The sequence below is a fragment of the Pinus tabuliformis genome, chromosome 7 (genome assembly GCF_031772625.1).
Source record: "Pinus tabuliformis cultivar Carrire ecotype Pingquan chromosome 7, CPIR1, whole genome shotgun sequence".
NCBI lineage: Eukaryota > Viridiplantae > Streptophyta > Pinopsida > Pinales > Pinaceae > Pinus > Pinus tabuliformis.
This window is the reverse complement of record NC_142293.1, coordinates 55,623,154-55,648,002: the sequence shown is the minus strand read 5'-3', so window position 1 is coordinate 55,648,002 and position 24,849 is coordinate 55,623,154.

The following is a 24,849-nucleotide window of genomic DNA, read 5'->3' as shown; positions in this document are numbered from 1 at the left end:
CTTAGAACATGCACTTCTGCACCCTCAGAGGAGGTTTTTGATGAATGGATGGATCGAGATTTATTTATGTTTGCATTTTAATGTCTGTTACTGATGTTGCACTTCTGTACTCTTAGCAGATATTAGAAACAAGTAGAAGTAAATCATTATTGCTTGAAGTTTATTAGTGAAATCAGTCATAAATGGTACTTTTATCTCTTGACTAAATTCTGCTAGTATCCCCAAAGTGATATACAGCTGAGTTCTTTATATGTTACTGTATGAATGTCTGTATTACCATTTGGCACTTCTGTACGGTGGAGTCATTTATTTATGCTTGACATATAGAAAACTGATTATGCGATATGCTGTTCACAACTACTCTGCCTAACTTCTTATGCAGAATGGTTTATCTTTATCGATTTATATTCTGATAACAGTTGAATGATCTTTATTACCAGCTGTTGTTAGAAATCTTTCTAGGTCGCATAACAAAAGAGAACACCCCGGGTTAGCGTAGATTAGATGTATTGTTTCCCTTCATTAGATCACATTAGTATAGAAGTAATTTAGCTGTTAGAATTAAGACTAGTTCAGAGAAACCTTTTAGATTAATATCATCAAACTCTACACACACACGCACACCCTTCACATTGGGAAACTGGTCCCATTACCCCCAGTCGGACCCGCTTCTCCAAACGGGCAAGGAGCCGCCAACCAGGTTCCGGACCGGGTGGGTATCCCCCTTGTTGTTGACCCGACTTTGGGGCCCTCAACAGGATGTCGAGTCAATAGTAAGCATGATGGGTTAAGGCTAGTAGAAGAATCATGCATTCATTGTTAGGATCACACAGACGTTATCTGGAATGCACACGCATGTTATACAATGTTCCAGATACTAACATTGATATCAATAACTAGCCTACCTACCTTCCTCCCTCTCCTTGTCGTGTTACCCTTGAAATGGTTGTACTGCACACACATGCTCCTATCTCTATCTCCCTTCCCCCCCAACCACTCTCTCTGCCTTGACCTCTCTATCTCCCCTCCATGTTTTTCTCCATCTCCCTTCCTGTCTACTTTTCTTTCTCTCCCCCCCTCACTCCCATACTATCCTTCTTCTTCTCTCTCTCATTGCATTCTCTACCTCTCTCTCTATCTTTATATCTCTCTTCATCCCTCTATATATCCCCACGACCTCTATCTCTATTTGTTTCTCCCACCCTCATAGTATTCCTCTCTCTTCTCCCCCTTCCACTCTCACAATCCATCCGCTCATCTCTCTTTCTCTCTTCTACTTCTTCACTCTTTATCTCACTTTTATTCCACTATCTCGCCCTCTCTATCTCCCATCTTTCAGTATTTGTCCACTCCTCTCTCTCCTCCCTCGTTATCTCCTCCCCATTCTCTCTCTTTATCTCCTACCAAGTCTTTATTTCTCTATTTCCATTTACACATTTTTTGTGTATCTTTATCACTTCTTACCTCTTTGTATATATTTCCCTCCCTCCCTCACTTTCTCTCTCCATCTCTTATTCCCCCTCTACTATCTCAATCCCTTACTCTCTCCTTCTTTCTCGTTATCTATCTCCTCCTCTCCCTCACTTATTCCCTCCTTATCTCTCTCTTTTTCAACTCTCTCTCCCTCTATCTCTCTTTAATCTCTCAATCACTCTCCCTCCCTTATCTCTCTCCTACCTCCCAATCTCCTCCCGTGCTTCTCTCTCTTTCTCTCCTCCCCACTCTCTATCTCTCTATTTCCATTTATATATTTGTTTGTTTCTCTCTATCTATTCTTCCCTCTATGTCTCTATCTCCCTCCATCTCTCTCTCTCTCTCTCTCTCTCTCTCTCTCCGCATCACACCCTCACTATATCTCTCCCTCTTTCTCTTTGTCTCTCTCTTCTTCCTCCTTCATTCTCTCCATCCCTCCCTCTCTTCTTTTGTCTTCCTTTCTATTTCCACCTCTTTTTTGCATATTCTCTCTCTCTCTCTCTCTCTCTCTCTCTCTCTCTCTCTCCCCTTAAACTTTCTCTCCTTGCTTCCCTCCTCTCTCGATCTCTACCCTCCTCTCTCTTCTCCCTCCATGTCTCCTCCCCCCTCTCTATCTTTCTCTTACACCCAATCTATATATCTATATTTTCATTTACATATTTATCTATGTATCTCTATCTCTTCTTCCCTATTTCTCTCTATCTCCATTCCTCTCTATCTCTCTCTCTCCCTCCCTCTCTCCCCCATCATTCTCTCTGTCTCTCTCTCTCTCTCTACCCCCCGATCACACCACTTTCCTCCCTCTTTCTTCCTCCTCTAGCTCTATCTCTTTCCTTCCCTATCTTCTTGTCTATCTCTTTTTCTTACCACCTCTCTCTCTCTCTCTCTCCATAACCCCCTTGTCTCCCTCCCTCCCTCAACCCCTCTACTCTCCCTCCTCCCTACCTCTCTCCTCTCTTTCTAGTTCCCTACTCTCTCTCTCTCTCTCTCTCTCTCTCTCTCTCTCTCTCTCATTAACTCTATTTATATCCACCCTTTCTCTCTTTATATATCTATTTACGTATTTCTCTCTCTCTCTCTCTCTCTCTCTCTCGCCCCCTCCCTCAACCCCTGTACTATCCCTCCTCCCCCCCTCTCTACTTTCTTTCTAGTTGCCTACTCTCTCTCTCTCCCCCTCCCTCAACCCCTCTACTATCCCTCCTCCCTCCCTCTCTCCTTTCTTTCTGGTTCCCTACTCTCTCTCTCCCTCTCTCTCATTCAATCTCTCTCCCTCATTAACTATATTTATATCTCCCCCTCTCTCTCTTTATATATCTATTTACGTCTTTCTCTCTCTCTCTCTCTCCCCCTCTTCCTTTCACTATTCATCCCCCCCTCTCTCTATCTCTCTCTCTCCCTCTCTCTCTCCCTCCCTCTCTCTCTCTCTCTCTCTCTCTCTCTCTCTCTCTCTCTCTCACTTTATGTCTCTCACTCTCCTCCATCTTTCCCGCTCATCCCCTTCTCTACGTCTATCTCTCCCTCCCATTCTTATCCCCGCTTCCCTCCTTCTCTATCTCCCCTTCCCTCCTTCTCTCTCACTAACTCCCTCTCTCCTCTCCCTTTACTTCTCTCTCTCTCTCTCCCCTTATAAATATCTCTCTCCCTCACTCCCTGCCCCTCTCTCATTCTCTTCCTCACATGTCATCTTGCTATCTCTCACTATTCCTCTCTCTTCCCCCTCCACTCTCCCTTTGCCCCTCTCTTCCTCTCTCTTCCCTCTCCACTCTCCCTCTGCCCCTCTTTTCCTCTACCCCCCCATTCTTACTCACTCAAACAATCTCTCTCCCTCCTCCCTCTTCTACCCCCCACACTCTCTCTCTCCCTTCTACCCCTTGTCATCAACATCTCTCTCTCTCTCTCTCTCTCTCTCTCTCTCTCTCTCTCTCTCGATCTCTCTCTCGATATATATATCTATATATATATATATATATATATATATATATATATATATATATATATATATATATATATATATATTGTCATTTTTATATTATCTAGACAAATCTATTGTCCATTAAACTACATACCGCATATAAAGTCAATTATGTAGATTCTAAATGTATATATTTGTAAAACGAATTAACGGTTGTTTCTATTTTTAATACATTGTTCTCTTGAAATACACAAAATCTTTAAATACATCACTCGTATATTTCCACCATACTTTTTTGGGGCCTTAACCATTCGGGAAAAAAATTATATGATGCAGTAGAGCACATTAACACCTACAATCTAAAGAAAAAGAATGTTTGATAATGATAAGATCCTTTTAGGTTGAACTAAAGTAATCCCTTGTAATTTCATGGATATAATGACTTTCATAATGTAAAAAAATATATAAAATTGAGATTATAATTTTTGGGAAAGTAGTAGTGGACAATAAAAATATATTCTCTACAACTCCACAAGTTTTTATGGTAAGATTCCATCAGTTACATACTCAAAGCCTACAATAATGAAAACAAGCACATTATATTGTATGAAAAATAACATACCAATTTTAAAAAACTAAAAATTTAGGTAGTTGGACACAATTCTATAAATAAATTTTTTTATTCCAAAATCCAACTTATTTTCCTATATTTCATCTTTTTCCATCATCTTCAAATTCATTGTGTAAGTAACTTTAATTATCCCCCAAGTTAACATATTATTATTTTTTGATGTTTGAATTGTAACTAATATGTCATGATAGACCATCATTAGGTTACACCGGCCCAATAATTCTTCTTGATTTCTATTTATAAAGCACATTCTCTTCCTTTTAATAAGATCTATATACATATCTATCTTATCAAGCATTAAAAATTCATTAGGGGTGTCCCTATTTTTTTTCCTAACACTTGTACAATAATTATCATACTAAGGGTTGGTAGTTCTATAATTCTTTTTATATGACATCTTGATAGAAAAAATGTTCATAGAGGTAGGGAGATGGTTGTATAAAATTATGATAGAGTTTTTCAATGTTATCGTTATAAGGTAATAGGTGTAAATCCATATTTTAATCCTTTAGGAAGAAACCAATTATGCTTTTGCAAAAATGTAGGAGTATTTGATTCCCACAATTTTGTTGCATGACGCTTTTGTCCATGGCAAAGTTTAGGGGTAAGTTTAAAGGTATATGATCCAAGTCAAACTCATGGTTGTTTGAGGGGTTCTCTTATAAATAGAGCCAATCAGTGCAAATTATTAGGTTTTGAGAATTACAAGGGTTGACTAACTTAGTAGCAAGTAAATTCTAGGTGAGGCACTAAGAGTTTCTTTTGTATCTACTACTTAAAACAAAGTCCTCATATAATAATAGAAGATTAGAGTTGGAATTATTGAATAAAAGAATAGCTTAATTAGGTCTAGTTCTAACATTAAAATATCTTAACAACAAAATATTATTTTTATCTATTTATAAATTTATCTAAAATACTGCACTATATGTAATATACTTTTTATTATGATTATTATATATCTTATAAATTATTTTGATAAATCCCAATTTAAGTTAGCCTTAATTAATAATTTTTGTTATTTTTCTTTTAAATATTATCACATCCAATGCATTAATTTATTTTTGTATATATAATTTTATAACCATTTAATTACATTAAAATAAAATTAAAAAATATTATCTTATTATATTAAAATATACTACAAACATTAACATTATATTAAAAAATATAATCATATTAAATTATTTTAATTTAATTTTTTCTTTAAAATGAAGTTCATTTATAAATTTATTTTTTATTTTTAATATAATGGTTTATTTGTTCCTAACCACTTCTACCACATATGTATCAAATTGTAAAACAACTCACATCCTTAATATAATAAAATAAAATATTTCCATATATTATCGTTTCATTTTTTTTACTTATGAGCGAAAACCACACCATTACATAAATCCATAAAAATACTCCATCATAGTTGAGACTATCACGACATAATTAAATAAATATTATAACCTAGTTTATAAAATGTAATTTTTATAAATTTTACTACCACCAGAGTGACATGATGACTTTCAATTTTTTAAAAGAATGGATTACAGTTACAATCATGAAGAAGCTCCACGGCTTCCATGGGCAGGTGCATTTGTCAACGATCCAACATGTTCAAACCTGCAGATATAAATTCATAAAAGTACTTCATCGTAGTTGAGAATTTGTTAACGCAATTAAATTAATATTATAACCTACTGGAAAACCTCAAAAGAATAGGGGGGAAATAGTGTTATGGACTTGGAATTAGAACCAATCCCCTCCTTTTTAGAATGTTTCCTACCAGTTTCAAAGCTCTCCAAACTTGACCATTAGATAATATTAATGCACGCCAAATTATGAATGCACGCCGATTTATAGATAATGGAGATGACTTTGACGTGAGCGGCAGCGTAAGTGAAGGTGAGCTATAAATATTTATAACCAGCCAGGCCCTACTACAATGAAATTTGAACATGGAAACCAGACTTTCACACGGTCTATTGACACGTTTATTCGGTCAGAAGTCACTATCGTTGAGCCGCTCTTTCTTCTTTTCTTTGAACGTTAGAATTTTCTCTTCCAATGAGTGTCATGTTCAATTAAATCGAAGTTGCGATGATTGAGTTGTCACCATCGCGATTTTCATTGGCCGGCAAAAGCTATGGCGACTGCTCGAACTTAATGAAAAAAATGAAAAACAATTACTAAATCAAAACATGAACGGAACGTTTTAAATACAAAAATCTTAATGGAAAGAAAATATAAATGCAAAGTTTGGTTGATTTGAATTTACTCAAATTAACGGAAGAGCAGGAATCCAATGTCTAGAAACACAACATTAACACGAATCTAACTTTATATGCAACGTTTTCCATGGATGGATGTTGATGGATTCCTAAGCGAGTCAAATAAACCAGGCTCAATATTTTGATGCACATAAGCAACTACGGTGCACACACTGCATTATAAATTCTGGAGACGTCATTATAATGCAAATATGATGCGACTTTGATGTAAGGAAAAGCAAACACAATGCATTATAAATTCTGGAGACGTAATTATAATGTGCGAGTTTGATGTAAGGAAAAACAAACACAATGCAATAATATTTTTTTTAGTCTTGATTTATATAACAAGGGCATGCAGCGCAGCCACATAATTATATATATATATATATATATATATATATATATATATATAACAGATATTACTTAATTATTAGTTTATGATTTTAGAAGTATTTAGTTCAATTTTATGTATATATTTATATGAAATGAATTTTTATTACTTTATTCTGATGATTTTGTAAAATCTATTTATAAAGAATTAGATGAACTCGAGCCATGACTGATGTAGGAATTGCTCATCAAATTATTAGGATAGTCTAGTGAAACATGCAATCAAAATCTTTACACCTAGATCTATGTATGAAGACTATTATACAAAAATGATTATTGTGTTATGTCATTCAAAGGTTTAGTTGCTGCATATTTTTTTCTTACATTTCACTTATATTTCTTACAAATTAAAAAATAAAAAATCAATTGTATTTATTCTGAATTAATCACTTCAGTATCAACTATGCTACTATGTTAGTTATGATTCCATCATGTGCAATTTTTGGCCTAGGTCCATCACATGATAAAAGTGTTTCTATTTCTTTTATTAAGTAAGAAAATGATTGGTTAAAACTAGAAACACGTTTTACAAATAATTTTTTTCCTTTTTAGTAAACTATAACTTACTTTTTGTAGATTCTTGAAAGTATATGGGATTAATAAAATTAAGATGATTGTGAAAGTGGGTTATTTTGGATAACTATTAAACACTTGGAGACCACCAAGCTTAACTAAACATCTAGTAAACAATTCAAAAATAACCTATAAATAATTGTCCATAAAACCATTGTAGAGTCTATATGCTAATATAAGAAATCAAAAGTTCATTATATAAAAGAATCATATTTTAAATGAGTCCATCTCTTAAAACGAATAGGATGTGTAATTCTTTCAGTATTTAAATCTCTCAAATTATAAATCTTTTTTCAAATTTTGCAAAGTTTAGACTATTAAAAAATTATTCTCTAATAAATATAATCTTTCTAAACTAAGTCTAAATGCATTATGTAAAATTTTGAAATATTTTTCCTTTCTAAACCTTGTTCATAAAATTTCTTATTTTTCTAATTTTTTATTTCCCTAAACTAAATTGTATAAAAATGTTCTCCCCCATAAATTAAATATCTCTTCATAAACCAACTACTTCAATTTATAATTTTATTTAACCTAATGTGTCATTTTCACTTTATAATTTTTTTGCATAAAAGATCTCATTCCTCTATTTTTGTATTTCCATAAACTAAATGGTATAAAATTTTCATTTCCATAAAATATCTCTTTATAAGTTAAATATCTCTATATATACCAACGACTTCAACTTTTATTTCACTCAACCTCATTCAAAATATGCTTAAATATAAATTAATTTTAAGATTTTATAACATTATTGCTAAATATTAGCATCATCATGTCATGTTCTGTGAAGCAAATAATTGTTTTTTTAAAGAACCATTCACTAAAAGATATAAATATAGTTGATTGATTCTATCACTTTAGTTTTAATTTTTTTTTTTTTAATATGACAATAAAGTTTTTATCCAGTGAATTGTGATTTTTACTTATATGTTTTACTTGAATCACTTATATTAAAAACTTTTGATTGCAACTAATGGTTGTTAAAATTACATGAAACATATGTCAAATATATATATAATTATAATTTCTTAAAATAGTGAATCTGAATTTTGTAATTTGCACAATATATATTAAAAAACACATTTTAAATAATGAAAATTCATAATCTCATTAAAAAATTTACACATCACATTCCAAAAAAAATAAAAACACAATTTTGAAATGTACAAAATAAAATATAATACATATACCAATAATAAAATATACAAAACTTAAAAATATACACTACATGATGACAAAATCTAATGCACATGCATCTATATTTAAGAAACATTATTATATTATGCTATATCAACTACTACAATATTATCACTATTTAGAATATTCTACTCCATTATCATATTTTGTTTTAGAACAAAAATTACAACTCCAATACACATAATTATGCAATACACAATTATGTTTATAGTAGTTTTTGTATAATATTGTGTATATAGGAAATTTTAAATTATTTTCCATTTCATATGAAAAGAATAATTCATTTTAACTTATCAATAGTAAAAAACTAAAATGAAATTCATTTTTCAATGAAATTCATTTTTCAAATTGAGATGTAATCTTTTATTTTTCCTTTATCTTAGTTTATTAGTAAATTTAAAAATATTATATAAAATTTGACTTTACTCGTTATCGGAAAGATTTCTATAATATTTGGAAATGATCAAATTTTACTAGAGTCATTAATAATTTAATTATGAAATTTTTATTTTTAACATCCATGGGAACTTCACTATGAGATTTTATTTCTACATATTTTTATTAGTTATAAAATGATGCAAAATGCCAACCTAACTAATAAAAAAACAGTTTAACTAAACTACAAAGCCATATATGTTGAATTCTAAACTTCAAAGCCTTTTAAAACTACAAAGCTGTGTAGACCTTCTCTTCATTATTGAGAAACACATTGACATTATTAATATGAACCTAAATTCAACTCAATATAATAGGACATCATCTTCATCAGAATAAATGTGACTAGAATCACATCTCACATGAGTTATTAGAAACTAATAGGACAGAGGCGTCTGTGGATCTCGACCATGGGGATCTGTATTTTCTCGAACATCCTTGGATCATTTCGAAATGACTACTCATTTTCAACAACTTTTTCAGATTTTGAAAATACCTGCAAAGTAATTAATAGCAACCAAAATCAGTTGGTTTTATTTATGAGATGGTTAAGTTAATTTATAGGCTCCCCATAGTTAATTTACTACGTGAGACTTCCCACATAATTGTAATCCATTATTGGCTTACATTCCCTCTGCACGAGGTAAAAAATAATTAGTACGCTTTGTATAAAGCAATGAATTAGTTTATTTAACCTCATCTTCAAGTTTTTTTGGTCGTAAGATTTTGTTAATTCATTACCTTCAGAGTTGGTTCTAGAGTTGGTTGATGGTTGACCAGAAATGGGTGGAAAGAATTATTAGAGTAATTATAGTGATGGAAGTTTCAAAATTTCTTTTTAATTAAGATATTTTCTTGATTTGATTCTTTAACATGTAGATTTTTAAGTAATAAAGATATGTTAACTCAACACAACCATACTAACTTTATGTTATGTTTATTTTTACAAGTAGTCAATACAAAGAATTAAAGAGTTAACTTCATGTATTTATTTACTTTAAATATGTATCATTATTTGAGATTATATAGTCAATAGGTTATTATTTATCTATTACTTTTTAGAATCTTGTGAGCATTGGTTTCCTAATTTTGTTAAAATTGTTTTATTTGTATATAATTACTAATTTTTAAGATCTTCTATGTTTTTTTTCCTAAATTGGTTAACCTTTTTTATTTACATATAGTTTTTATAATTAATAACTATTATGATAATTGATTATTAGTTTTTAGAATCTTGTGAGCACTTTTTTCCTAATTTTATTAAAAACCTTTTATTTATATATAGTTGCTAATTTTTAGAATCTAATAAAGATATGTTACCTCAATACAATTGTATTAATGTTCCGGTTTATTTGTATTTACAATTAGTTAATACAAAGAGTTAATTAATAACATTTACTCTGAATTATTGATTTGTTTTTTTATTTATTACAAGATGCATATATATATATCTATATATATATATATATATATATATATATATATATATATATATATATATATATATTCAGTATATCTTTTTTTAATTTAATTTTAATCAAAAGTAATATCAACTAATTTGATTTAAATAAATAATACATATATTTTAATTAAGATACTTTCTTTATTTGACTCTTTAATATGTGGATTTCTAACTAATAAAGAAATGTTAACTCAATACAACCATATTAACATTATGTTATCTTGGTATTTATAATTAGTTATTTACATTAAATATAATTTTTTATGATTCTTAAAATTTATTACTATACAATTTCATATAATCATTTATAACTTCATGTATTTATTTACTTTTAAAATGTATCATTATTTGAGTTTATATAGCCATTATGTTATTTGTTTATAATTACAATTTTTTTTGAGTATATCTTTCTCTAATTTAACTTTAATCAAAAATAATATCCACTAATTTGATTTAAATAAATAATATATATTTTTTAATTAGGATATTTTCTTTATTTCATTTTTTAACATGTAGATTCCCAAATAATAAATATATGTTAACTAAGCACAACCATATTAATGTTATGTTATATTCGTATTTACAAATAGTCAATACAAGGAGTTAATTAATAATAATTGGTTTCAATTATTGATTTGTTTTATTTTGATTACAATATGCGAACCATGATCCCAATGAAAATTGGTGAATTGTCAGGGTGACCAAATTTCATGGGTGACATGAGACACATGTAAAAAAAACTTAAATAAGACACCCAAACTTTTAAGCCAATCACATGGTAACAAATTATTATTTTTAATTAAAAAAATATTTTAATAATTTCTAAATATAAACATTATAAGTTTGCAAGGTCAATTATAAAATATTATTGGTGAACAAGAAAATCCATTTCTATAGTCATGTCTTGGTAGGGACTAATAATGTAAAATTCTCATAACCAAACCCTATAATATGAGTAAGTAAAAAGTTGGTCACTGAAAAATGTGTTATAGTGAAAGAAATTAGGAACACTACACCAATTGGTATAACAAAATCATTGTGGGAACCGACATGCAATTTTTTTATCTATGTATATTGGGGGAACATTTAGGTTGGCATAAAAAACAACATACACTTCCATAATTAAATCTTGTTTTTTCCTTTTTATCTCTAATTGAACATGCACCAGGTGTTTTTTTCATTGTTATCTATTCTTTGTCAAGTTTTCAATAACATGGGTTGGCTCATAGGAAAATCCCTAGAAAAAGGGAAATAAATACACCCAACCTAGAGTTAGACGTCCTAGAGTTAGCTTAGGCAGAGGACACCTGTAAAGTGAAAGACACTACAAAGTTAGTCTTACCATCAATGTTGAGTCAAATTATCATTGATGTTATGTTGTAAAGATGGAATTTGAAGTATTTTTTGGTCCCAGACATAAGCTTGTTGCACTATGATAGCCCTTTGAAGAAACAAATGATGCTCAACTAAAAAAATCACAATGATTTCCCTTTTGACTAAGATTTCTAAACCATAGACTTGTTTATATATATTTTGATGTGGTGGATCCACTATTTTATGGTCTTCGTGATATTATGCACTTACAAGTAACACTTCATATATTGAGTTTATTAATTGTGCACCAAAGAAAAGGTTGTCACTTAGTTGAAGAAACCTTGAGATATTTTAACCATTGTGAGAGTGAGAAAATTATAAATATTCTTATGGTTCATATTCAAAATAAGCCCCATAATCATATTAAAATTTTTCTAGGTGCTTCAATTAAGCATGAAGTGTATCATACAACTATCCCATATCCTGGACCAAAGAATAAACACAACTAATTGATGATGTGGGTGGGGCAATAGAGAATGATTTGAAATAAACTATACTTAAAGGTATTGAAGGGTTACAGTAAGGTGATGGTATGATAGGTTTCTATGTGGATGATGATTTAGAATGTTGATCCTTAGTTTTAATTGATTATCTACATAAGGGACCATTTATAGAATATGTTCTCATGGAGGAAGTTGAAGCTAAAGACAACTACACATAGACACCTTCAAAATAGTATACCTGTATGACCATTTTTTCTTTGTGATCTCATTTGAATAATTATTAGCTATGTCATAGCTTAAATGTTTAGTTAATATCTTGCTTATTTTTAAACATTGTTGTGAATTTGTCAATGGCGCACTAATATCACCCTCTTCTTCTTTAGAAGCCACATAGTCAAGATCCTCCAATGATTAAGATGGTCATACTTACATACATATTTTAAATTATTTTGATCTAGATTATATTATTAAATCATTTTTCATCCTTCTTGATGTTTTTGGAGTGGAAAAGGTGGAGTAATCAACATGCATGGGTAGTTTTAAATGGGTGGATAACATAAATGATATTTTTTGGGGGTACAAGTTTCTCACTTAAGTTCCAAATCTTGTGATGTTATTCTACACCCAAAGACTTTTCCAGTGGTGCAAGAAGTGTGTCAATGGGAGTTTAGATGTAAAAATTTTTCATCTTGAAAGTTGATATTTTTTTATTCACCAATATGGTTAGAGAGGATTTCACACAAAACCGTATGGGGACTATTAAGAAAACTCTACAAGGCTCAAATTTGTAACTCTAGTTGAGATTTGAAGGAGTGAAACATTATCATTGGTTGGCTATGAGGATATTTTATAATTGGGCCATTAGGAGGAAAAGGGGTTCCATTCATTTTGATTGTATCTTGTTCCAAAGTAGATAAAAGCAACTCAAGAGTGGGAGTTAAAGAACATAAAAATGAAGGTTTAGTGTATATAACAACCTATTAATACATAGGTCTCAGTTAAATCAAATAAAGTTCCTTCTCCTTTTACTTTCATTATTTCCATTTCAAATAAAAAAGAGCGAAGTAGCCTCTCTTCCAAATAGTTTTTCTCCCATAAGAGTTTCCCTAGGATATTGTGTCATATTGTGTTTTGTTGTGATTAGTGTGTTTTTGTATTTTATTTTTCTCTATTTTCTGTAGGTTTTAACCCCATATAGAAATTACCTGCATATGAATTCTGAAACACAGAAAATAAACAATGCGAGATCATAACACATAAAACACATATACACAGATATTTTCTCCTGGATCCCAAAACTCGGACTACCAGCTTGATTTTTCATTATGTTCCTTTCAATGTTACAATACATATTTATACATGCCGAAACATCCAATACCATAGACTAAAAACCATCACGTCCAATACCATGGACCGAAAACCATCACGTTCAAAAGAAAAGTGCAAAAATCATGCGCAAAACCATAGGTGGGTCCGCCCAACCTAACATAGGGTCCAAAACAAAAAATTTCTGGGGTGCTGCCCTGGACCCCATAAAGTGGGGTTACGTGTGCCCTTCAAACCCCCTGTTAACTACGTGGAAAGAATATAACACAACACAACATTTTCTGCATTTTATCCGTTACATGCATAAAAATAAAACAATAGTTAACAAATATTGAATATAAGGAAATAAACTCTCATGGTGTACATTTTAGTTTATTTTCATTACAAACTATGTAATGGAATATCCACAATGTTTTATGTATCAAACATAGACAATCATAGTTTTAACAATGAATTGTTAATGGGTTATCCTTGAATTAGTGTTCACTTTGAGGATATAGAGCTAAATAATTTGAACAAGCCATTGATTTACATAATGACCAATGAACGATATATTATAGATGGATTGTTTCACCACTAAAGAGGTTGTACATAGAGTTGTGTGTATTAAATAAAGATGTAATGAATTTCAATAATTCAACCAATAATTACAAATCCAAATTATAAAATCTTCTTAGATATATAAATCCAACTACATGAGAGAGAATATGCCACATGTTAGAAGTGAATTAGAGATGGTCTAGGTGCCATAGTTTAAATAGAAGTTATTTTCACTACAAGGTAAGTTAGATGGTGTATTATCTTATGGTAATTTGTAATTGTGGGAATTTATGGAGGTGGTGACCCCCCTAATTAATGAAGCATAAACTATATGTGATTGTTGTGTAAATGTCGTAGGGAAAGTTTGGTAATTTACACTACGGTTCAAGACTAGATGGGGCTTCTACAATAACATATAAGCCTACAATGGAGTTCAAGGTAATAGCAAAATAAAAAAATAGTGAGGCTAGTGCACTTGTTGACCCCCTCAAGTGGATGGAGAAGTTTAAAGACATCAAAGTGAACAATGAAAAATAAGTAGAAAAAATTTCATTTGACTATAAAAAAGCCATATCTAGAAATATAACAACTAGATTCTTTTGTTAATGAATAATGAGAAGTAGTTACTAAAATGAACTTGTTGAACCAGGTAGTGAGAATGCCTATTCTAGTTGGAACTTCCATAGTCTTGGACAAATGGATTAATTAATAAAATACTTTCAAAGAGTTTATGATCAAAACCTTGCATTTGGTTCAAGAGTTGGCCCCTCCATTTGAAGGACAATCAGAAGAATAAAAGGTAGAAAAGCAATTCAATTGAGTTAAGAGTGAGTCAAAATGTGCTATTGGGGCATGTTGGTAGTTTTACTTTTAGGATTATTGTGAAAGGAAGTGTAAATAATACAATGCCACATGAATTGTTGAATTGTGCTAAATGGAACTTGGGGATGACATGAAAAAAATGGAGAATATCTCTTTTATATCATAAGCTAGTTTTAGTTAAATATGCAATGGATTGTATACATTTGGTTGATATATTACCTAGGTCAATAATTTTGTTAAAGTTAAGCTTCTTGAATGTCTAAGTATACCCTTAAGAAGTATATTGAAAATTTTATTAATTTAATGTGTCTTAGGGCTAATCTATTTTTTGGTTAATGAGTGGTTTAGATTAGTTTGTGTAATAGCTTATTTTCTAATGCGATGGTTGTTATTTGGTTCTATGTGAAGCCTATGGTAATGTTGTAGGTATATTATTTTATTGGACTTTTCTAGTTGATTTTAATGAAGATCCTATTTTTCTTTTTGTTGCATTTATTGTAATGATATGATGATTGTTACAATTATTTCCTCATTTTAATAGATTATATCTACTTATGTTGTATAATATAGAGTTACAAAATGATACTTTGATATAAATAAATGGTAACAAATAAATAATTATTCATCTTGTAAATCCTAGTTCTACTTTTAAATGTTTCAACCGTACTTTAAACCCGAGGAAAATTTTAATACAAGAAATCTAAATTTATAATGAAATTTTTTTTTTTTTTTTTTTTTTAAAAACATAAAATTTATTAAAATATTAATATAAATTATATAAATATAAATATAAATATAAATTTAACCGAGACTATATGATTAAATCAAAATCAAAACTAAATGAATGCATACCACACCAATACAGAAACTCATAAAATTACATTCGTAATAATTAAAAGTTTGTCAACCCAATTAGATTGATAGAACCTAGTAGAAGGACTTGTGGAGACGAGATAAGGGGGACTCAATGTTATGGACTTGAAATGGGAACCCATTCCCTCCTTTGGGAATCCTACCAATTTCAAAGCTCTTTAAACTTGTTACAAGTTTCCCAAATGTAGCACATTCACATTAATTGAACATGTTGAAGACTCATTATCAAATCTTATAATAGATGTCTTTGTAATTTTCATTAGTTTGAAAGCTAAACTTACATGTTTACATATGATCCACTGATACGACCATTTGTCAATCATCCAATAGACAAAGCATTTATGAAATCGAACCCGTGAATAATTCCTGTAGGAAAACCAATTAGTATTGCATACCAATTTATAAATTATGGAGTGATTAATGGCCCATATGTGAAATCTTGTAAAATTGTTATATCCGTAATTTTTACAAGTTTTAAAACTACATTGACATGTTGACATTCACAATTTTTGAATAATCTCTAGTCAGGACAAAACCACATAGGTTTCCATTGACAAGTACATTTGTTAATGATCCAACCTACAAAATATTTATGAATTCAAACCTATGATTTATCCTGTGGACAAACAAATTATGAATGCATAGCTATTTATAAGAAATGGAGTGGTTTGACGTGAATGGTCCCATAAGTGTGAGCTTGTAATTGTTATCTCTAAGTAATGTTTATAGGTTTGAAATATAAAGTGGCAGACTCACTTTCACATTATTTTGAATAATCTGGAATATGTTACAGTTGGTACAAAACTCTTTGAATATGGATATCATGAAAAACCAGTCGGGTTCCACACACTACAATGCCAAGTTTATTCTGTGTGAAGACAATAATAATTATTGGAGGAACTACACACCTACATGCAGACACTTAGAGCATGGGACTACATGTAAGATTCCTTCTGCATGATTTACTCCCTGATTTTCTCCTTCTTTAACTCTGCAACTGGCTAGTTCTTCTGCATGATTTACTCCCTGATTTGATCCTTCTTTAACTCTGAAACTGGCTAATTCTTCTGCATGATTTACTCCTAGTTCTCTTCGAAACTTGCTGTAGGTGTTGAGTCCCCTCATTGATCACCACTATGGTGCATTACCTTGGGATCTTCACCCAGTAATGCTATATCATGAGCATTGTAACCTATTTTCTAATGAATCATTCTTTAGTTCTTTCAATTTTCTTTTAGTGTTTTTGCTCTGCAAAGCTGTGTGTTCAATGCACCAGTACTTTATTTTGTAGGTATTACAGTTTGGAGATTGAAGATCAACAGAAAAATGGAGTTTCCCAAAGCATCGATCCTAACACCATAAAACTATCACGAATGGAAAGACCAAATGTCTCGATACCTTTGTCAAAAATGGTTGTGCAGGATTACCATGGCTGCAGAAGTGGAACCCACTTTAGCCATAGAGAAATCCAAGTACCTCAACCGCATGGATGAGGCCCACGGATCCATATGCATGTGCATCTCCCCAGAGTTGCAATTTCATCTATCTGCATGCAATACTCCCAATGAGATTTGGAAAAAGGTTGAAGAACTCTATGGGAAATAGGATGAGATGAAAGGAAATCTTTTCGAAGTGGAGCTACTATCATTGGATCCATGGAACTATGACAGAATTGAAGACTTCTTCACCAAATATAATGATCTATTGTTGCAACTCAAGGGTTGTGGAATTGACAAGTGCAAGGAGGAGAGTCGCCAGGTTATCTCTATTATGTCAACGCTCAGACTAGAATACTCTGTCTTTGTGTCCACATTTCATTCAGTAAGGCTCGTAACAGGAAAATCCTACACTATGCCTTCTCTCAAAGAGTTCATGGAGTCCCTTACTTTTGAGCAAGATAAACTTATTGGCATGGGGAAAATCAAACCTTCAAAAGCGCATGCACTTGTTGTGCATGATGGCAGCCACAATAAAAATCATAGATCTTATTCAAATAAGAAAAATTAGCAGTAAAAAGACAACAAAAAAGTGCATTCCCATCCAAAGAAGGAAGGGTACACCAAGCCCTTCAATGACTCCTCTTGCTCGAGAAATGAGAAAGGGAAGAAAGGAAACAAATGCACCTACTGTCAAAGAGGATTCCATCCAGAATCCTCTTGCATGAAGAAAAAAATTGACCGAATGGAAGAAATCCCTCAGAAGCACAACCTTGGGGACCACATCCCTCAGGGCGCCAAGAAGAAAACTGACGACCTGCCACAGGGGAAAGGTAACAATTTTCATGCTTTAGTTGTAATTAATTCTTCCCTTGATGCGTGGATTATAGATTCTGGTGCATCACATAATATGGCTACTGCAAAGGAAGTCTATTCCTCTTTGGATGCATGCAAAGAACCTCCCATTCTCATGGGAGATGACTCACCTATTGAGGTCACTGGAAAAGGTAGAGTGGAAATTTTACACAGAAGCTTTGAATATGTGATTCATGTTCCAAAACTTTTGGTAATCATACTTTTAGTTTATCAGATCACTCATTCTGGCATTGGAAAGAGAGTGGAATTCACTCCAAATGCAGTGAGCATATATGACCTACATAGCAGCTCCAAAATTGCAACTGGTGAGGTAAATAATGGAGCGAGACTGTATACATTTTTTGAATTTATTGAATCTGAATCTTCCTTATTGCTTACACAAGTTGATGATATTAGTAGGCTTTGGCACGAGAGGTTTGGTCACTTAAATTATAGGTATATGCATCAGCTAAGAAAGCATGAGTTGGTGGAAGGCTTGCCAAATATCAGTTTCTCCAAAGGAGTTTGTGAAGGGTGTGTCCTTGGCAAACATCCTAGAGAAAAGTTTTACACTGGCAAGACTCACAAAGCATCCTCTCCTCTAGATCTGATCCATATTGATCTCATGGGGCCTTTTCCTCATCCTTCCATCAACAGAGCAAGGTATGTTCTTACATTTATTGATGATTTCTCACGGTATACTTGGGTGTATCTTCTCACGGCCAAATTCGAAGTTTTTGTGCACTCTGAAGATTTCAAAGCACTAGTTGAGACACAATCAGAGAGAAAGATCAAAGCCCTTTGTATAGACAATGGGAGGGAATATGTTAACACAGCACTTCAGAACCTTTGCCTTGAGTTTGGCATACAATTGCAGTACACAGTTCCATACACTCCACAGCAGAACGGATTTGCTGAGAGAAAGAATCAATCTCTCAAAGAGATGGCTTCCTACATGTTGCGTGCTAAGTCACTGCCTCATAAGCTATGGGCCGAAGCACTTAATTGTTCTAATTGCATCCAGAACAGATCTCCTCATAGGTCTGTCAAGGATCAGACCCCCTTTGAGACTTGGAGTGGCACTAAACTGGAGGACACCCACTTCTGTGTTTTTGGCTCCTGAGCATGGGCCAGGATCCCCTATGGAAAGAGGAAATCTCTTGATCCACATAGCATTGAGTGCATCTTTTTTGGATACCCTGATGGTGTGAAGGGATACCGACTCCTGATTTCCTCGATGGACAAGCTCATCATTGAGCGAAGTGTCAAATTTGAGGAAAGTCTCTCGCATGCAGACACCTTTTATCTACCTCATGTTCGCGATGATGACTCAGTACACTCAGATGCAGATACAGAGCATGCAGATGCAGAGACAGAGTCTTCAAATAAAAATCTAGTGCATGCATATGATGATCCACATCCAAGCATAGATTGAGCTTCCCACAGTGAATCAACTTCACGTGTCATAAATCGGAGAACAAGGAGCTAACATGAGATATATGCACAAGACCACCCAACTGTTAGAAATGGTCTTGTGGGGGATAATTCTAATCTGCATAGGACTAGCTCAGAGTTTATTGAGCCTACTCTTGCCCTAACTGCCACTGAACCATCGCCATCCTGGCATTGTCATTTGGTTCAGTCTTTTGATCTACAGTCTTATGTTGAGGCTGCTCGGCATCCATCTTAGGAGTCCGCCATGGAGGAGGTGTAGAACTCCCTCCTCGAGAGCCAAACCTAGGATCTAGTCCCCCCTCCTTCAGGAAGGAAAATTGTCTGATGCAAATGGGTCTACAAAACCAAGAGTGTTGCAGATTGGCAAATCACCAGACAGAAAGCTAGGCTAGTAGCCAAAGTCTTCCAGCAAGTGCATGGCATTGATTATGATGAGACCTTTGCTCCAGTAGCAAAGAAGGATTCCATACGCTTTGCACATTCCATTGCAGCTGCCCAGGGGTGGGAAGTACATTAGATGGATGTGAAGAATTCCTTTCTTCACGAAGACCTATTTGAGGAGATCTACATCGAGCATCCACATGGTTTCATTCAGGATTCATCTTTGGTCTGCAAACTAAAGAAACCTCTCTATGGCCTTAAGCAGGCCCTAAGAGCTTGGTATGCAAAGATGGATTCTTTTCTCTTATCACAAAACTTCGAAAGATGTAATTCTGATCTAAATGTTTACATGCTCAGGACACATGATTCTATTCTTATCTTATTTTTGTATGTGGATGGTCTCCTGATCACCGGTAGCTCAGCTTCAGCCATTGCTACAGTTAAGAGGGCCTCGCATGATAGGTTCTTGATGATGGACATGCATCCATTACACTTCTTTCTTGGTCTTGAGATCAGCCAAGATGCCACAGGCATCAAACTCTCTCAGGCTAAGTATGCACGAGATCTCCTCAAGAGATTTCAGATGACTACCTGCAAGCCAGCACTGGCTCCTTTTCTGTCTAGGGTCCGCCTTGAGGATGGAGGTGACACTCCATTAGTTGACAATACTCTCTGCCGACAACTAGTGGGGAGCTTATTGTACCTCACCCACTCCAAACCAGATCTCTCATATGCAGTACGGGCAGTTTCCAGATACATGCAGGAGCCGCATGAGCTACACTAGAATGCTGCCAAGCACATCCTCCGATATTTGCAGGGCACCATCACCTTAGGGATTCACTATGTAGCAGGCACTGCATTGAATCTCCTTGGCTTCACTGATTCTGATTGGGTGGGCAATAGCATTGATCACAAGTCCACCTTCAGATATTCACTCAGTCTAGGGTCTGGCCCCATCTGTTGGTTGTGTAAGAAGCAGGGTGCTATTGCTCTCTCTTCAGCTGAGGATGAGTACAGAGGAGTAGTCAACATCACCATTCAGGCTCTGTGGCTACAATACTTTCTCACTGAGTTGGGCGTCCAGTTCCACCAGCCCATTGTCATATGGTGTGACAACCACAGTACTCTAGAATTTTGTAGGGATCTAGTACAACAGCAGCGGACAAAGCACATAGAGATCCATATGCACTACATCAGAGACTTAGTACATGATTGGGTCATTGATTTGCAGTTTTGTCCTTCAGCAAAACAAACTGTAGACATCTTCACAAAGACATTCACTGAGCAGAAGTTTCACTCTCTGTGTGACTGTCTTGGAGTGAAGGACACAGTTTCTTAGCAACTGTCTTATCTTCCTCTTTTCTTTTGATTACATTGTATTTTGAGGGGGGGGTTTTCCCACGAAGTTTTCCCTCTTTCCTCAATTTTAGTACAAGTTGCACTATATTTTTGGTGACCTTTGGCCTTAGTTGCGAGGGCCCATTTTCTATTTTTTCCCATAGTGATGTTCAGGGGGGGTGTTGGAGGAACTACACACCTACATGCAGACACTTAGTTAGAGCATGGGACTACATGCAATATTCCTTCTACAAGATTTACTCCCTGACTTGCTCCTTCTATAACTCTGCAACTGGATAGTTCTTCTGCATGATTTACTACCTGATTTGCTCCTTATTTAACTCCGCAACTGGCTAGTTCTTCTGCATGATTTACTCCTAATTCTCTCTAGAACTTGTTGTAGGTGTTGAGTCCTCTCATTGCTCACCACTATGGTGCATTACCTTGGGATCTTCACCCAGTAATGCTATATCATGAGCATTGTAACCTATTTTCTATTGAATCATTCTTTTGTTCTTTCGATTTTCTTTTAGTGTTTTTGCTCTGCAAAGCTGTGCGTTCAACCTTTACTAGATAGATTCATCTATGCAGGTTTTCTAACACATTTACAATAATATATGAAGAAATTGAGAACTGTTATTTTGAATTTTGATTTTTTTTGTGAGCACAGACCAATTTTTTTGGCTCCATATAAAACCTACTCAGAAAATTAATAAAAGTGCCAAAAACCATATGAACTTCCTTTTTCATGCATGTATTTTATATTACACTTTCCCTTTCTCATATCATTCGAATTCACATCCTGCTAAATTTAGCATTTTTTTTTGTTTTTCTTATTTCCTATTATTATTAAATTTAGCATGACATATTTTTCTCTCTTATTTGTATAAGTTGAATATATAATTTTTTTATCCCTCATCAAGAAGACATATTAGTTAGTAAGACCTTGCATTTGATATAAACGAGTGAATGTGGAAATGTTTTGTATATATAAATTATTTCGTACTTCCAAAACATTTAAGCCTGTTTATGTGCTTTGCTTAACTGCGTGTATAGTCAAAATACTTTTAGTGTGAGACATAGTCATAATAGTATTAGTGAAGGGATTGTGATTATTGGGAGATTTTGTTTGGAATCTCATGAAATAATTTTTTATTAGATAATGATTTTTTATTATGTAAAATGTATTTTAAAATCTATAAATGGATTTAGTGTCATGAAACATTTTTGGGGTGATAGGATCTTATTACAATCCATCTAACCCAAATTCAGATAGGAGATTCCTTCAACCCTCTTATAGAAGAAATATTTCCTCATAATTAAGTTTCAACCATGACTAGGGAGAAGGAATGGGTAATAGCATAACCGAGGGGAATGAGTTTAAAGCGAAGTGGGAGGAGCCACATGGTTGGAGGGATTGTCCCATAACATAAAAAAACCTCTAAATTTAAGAGCCTAGATATAACATGCACATGGGCTCAATTATACAATAACATGTGTAGGGAGGAACCTTACCTTTATTATATGAGCAAGCTCAATTTATATCGTAGTCCTTCTCCTTGGAAAAACTCCCTTTATTTATTAACGAAGTTCATTTCTCCATAATTCTTATGACCATACAACTTACACACCTAAGGAATAAGCCCTCGTTTCTTTATTACAATTCTAACATAACCAACATTGTGACCTGGGTCCCTAGAACCCTAGACCTTAGCATTTCAAATATACCCACCTCTCTTTTATTCTAGGGAAACAAACTCTTAGGGATGAAGATATTTTTGTCTCCTTATTTTAACAATCTTTCACCAGAGGTTATAAATTCTAACACCCTATTGCTTTAAAAGTTTTTCTGAACTTGAGATGTCCTCCTGGATGTTTCCATGTAGTACTGGTACTTTCCACATCACCCGAACAACTTCCACATCATCTTGGTGTCTTGACCTTCTAAAAATAACAAAGAAATATAACTCGGGAAGGGAATTATTTTCTATTAGCTACCATTTATTCTTTCATTTGAAGTGTTGCTCCTGAAACCCAAAACCTTCTTTCCGAGCCACTTTCTAAAACTTTTGGGTAGAAAATTTCTAAGATAGGAATATTTCTTGTTAATTATCACTTCAAAATTTCGTCAAGTGTCATCTCGAGACCCTGACTATTTGGAAACAAGTCTCACTCAGAAAATCCTCAGGAGATAGACTCTAGGATGGGGATTGATCCATTAATTATTGACTTCATCTTCTGTTAAGGAATGAACCTGGTGGTTTTAACTTATCCACTCCTTTGACCTTTTGGGGTAACTTCTATTCTGAGACGACGATTCTTCATTTCCTTTATTGTTGTGTTTGTTATGCAATGAACTCTCACTGGCTCAATTAGAGATAATTCTCAAACGTATTCTCTGTTATGAAGGAAATGATTACCATTTACAAGAACTTAACACAAGGATTCAATGTGTGTTCAATGACTTCTACAACAACTCTGAAATGATCTCATGCTCTTCTTAGCATGATTTCTAGTTCTCCTAAATTCTTTTGTATCCTTTATCTAAATGAAAAAGATCACTGATCTAAATCATTCAACCATAATCAATCATTGAACTAACTAACTATAAAAGTATTTTTACCCCATTTAAAAGGGCTCTCACATCCTCTAATCACTCTCTCTTGAGATTTTCCGTAATAACCCTACAACACATCTATATCATATTCAATTAATTATGACTACATAGATTCTATCACATAATAGTAAATAGGTACTTCCACACCAATCAACTCAGAAAACTAAAAAATGAGAGTCCCTTCCTTCTATAAAAAAATATATAGGTAAGTCAGAAAGGCCTATCTCGACCTGATTTGCATTGAATGGCCTTGGCCCCACTTGGACTCCACACCCAATTCTCTAGAAACTCTCTCCTTTCTCTTTGCACGCCCTCTATCAGTTTTGATCCACAAAATTCTCAACAAACCTCTTTCTCTATGATCTTCTAGATCCACCCATTTCTCAAGAGATCTAAATAATCCTATGGTCTCTCTACCTCCTTCAAATATTTTCAAATCCTCTAGATTTGATTAAAACCTCAATGTCAATCCTATTTATAAATTATTTCTAGATTTCCTTAAAAACATAGGAAATACAAATAATTTCAACAATTACACTCAATTAGGGAACCAACTCCCTTGGTAAATGAAATACCCCTACGTCCAATCGAAATGTGTTTTGACTTGGAGCTAAGATGCTCATAAATCATATTTCGAAGGAACAAAATATTCATGACCTCCTAATCATGAGTTTCTTGGTTAAGTCCTCATGGATCTCAAATTTTAGTTTGTAGATGATTATCCATTCAACTACCTTGATGTTGCTCTATTGTAGATATTTTTCTAGGGTTGTGCACTTTAGTTTGTTGTTTCTCTTTTACTTTATTGATGAAAAGTCTTTCATTTAGATTCTTTTCTTTGTTGGTTGTCCTCCTTTCTCTGATGTATATTCTAGTTGATGTTTTCTACATCATTATCCCCAATCGATCAATTTCCTCATTAAGCTTTATTCTTGGCTGAAGTTCATGGTTGTTATTATCCACAGGTTGCTACATATCCTCCTCTATCATAAGAGTTTGAAGACTCTCACCAATTTCTTTTATCACACTTTTCAGTCTTCTTCTTATTA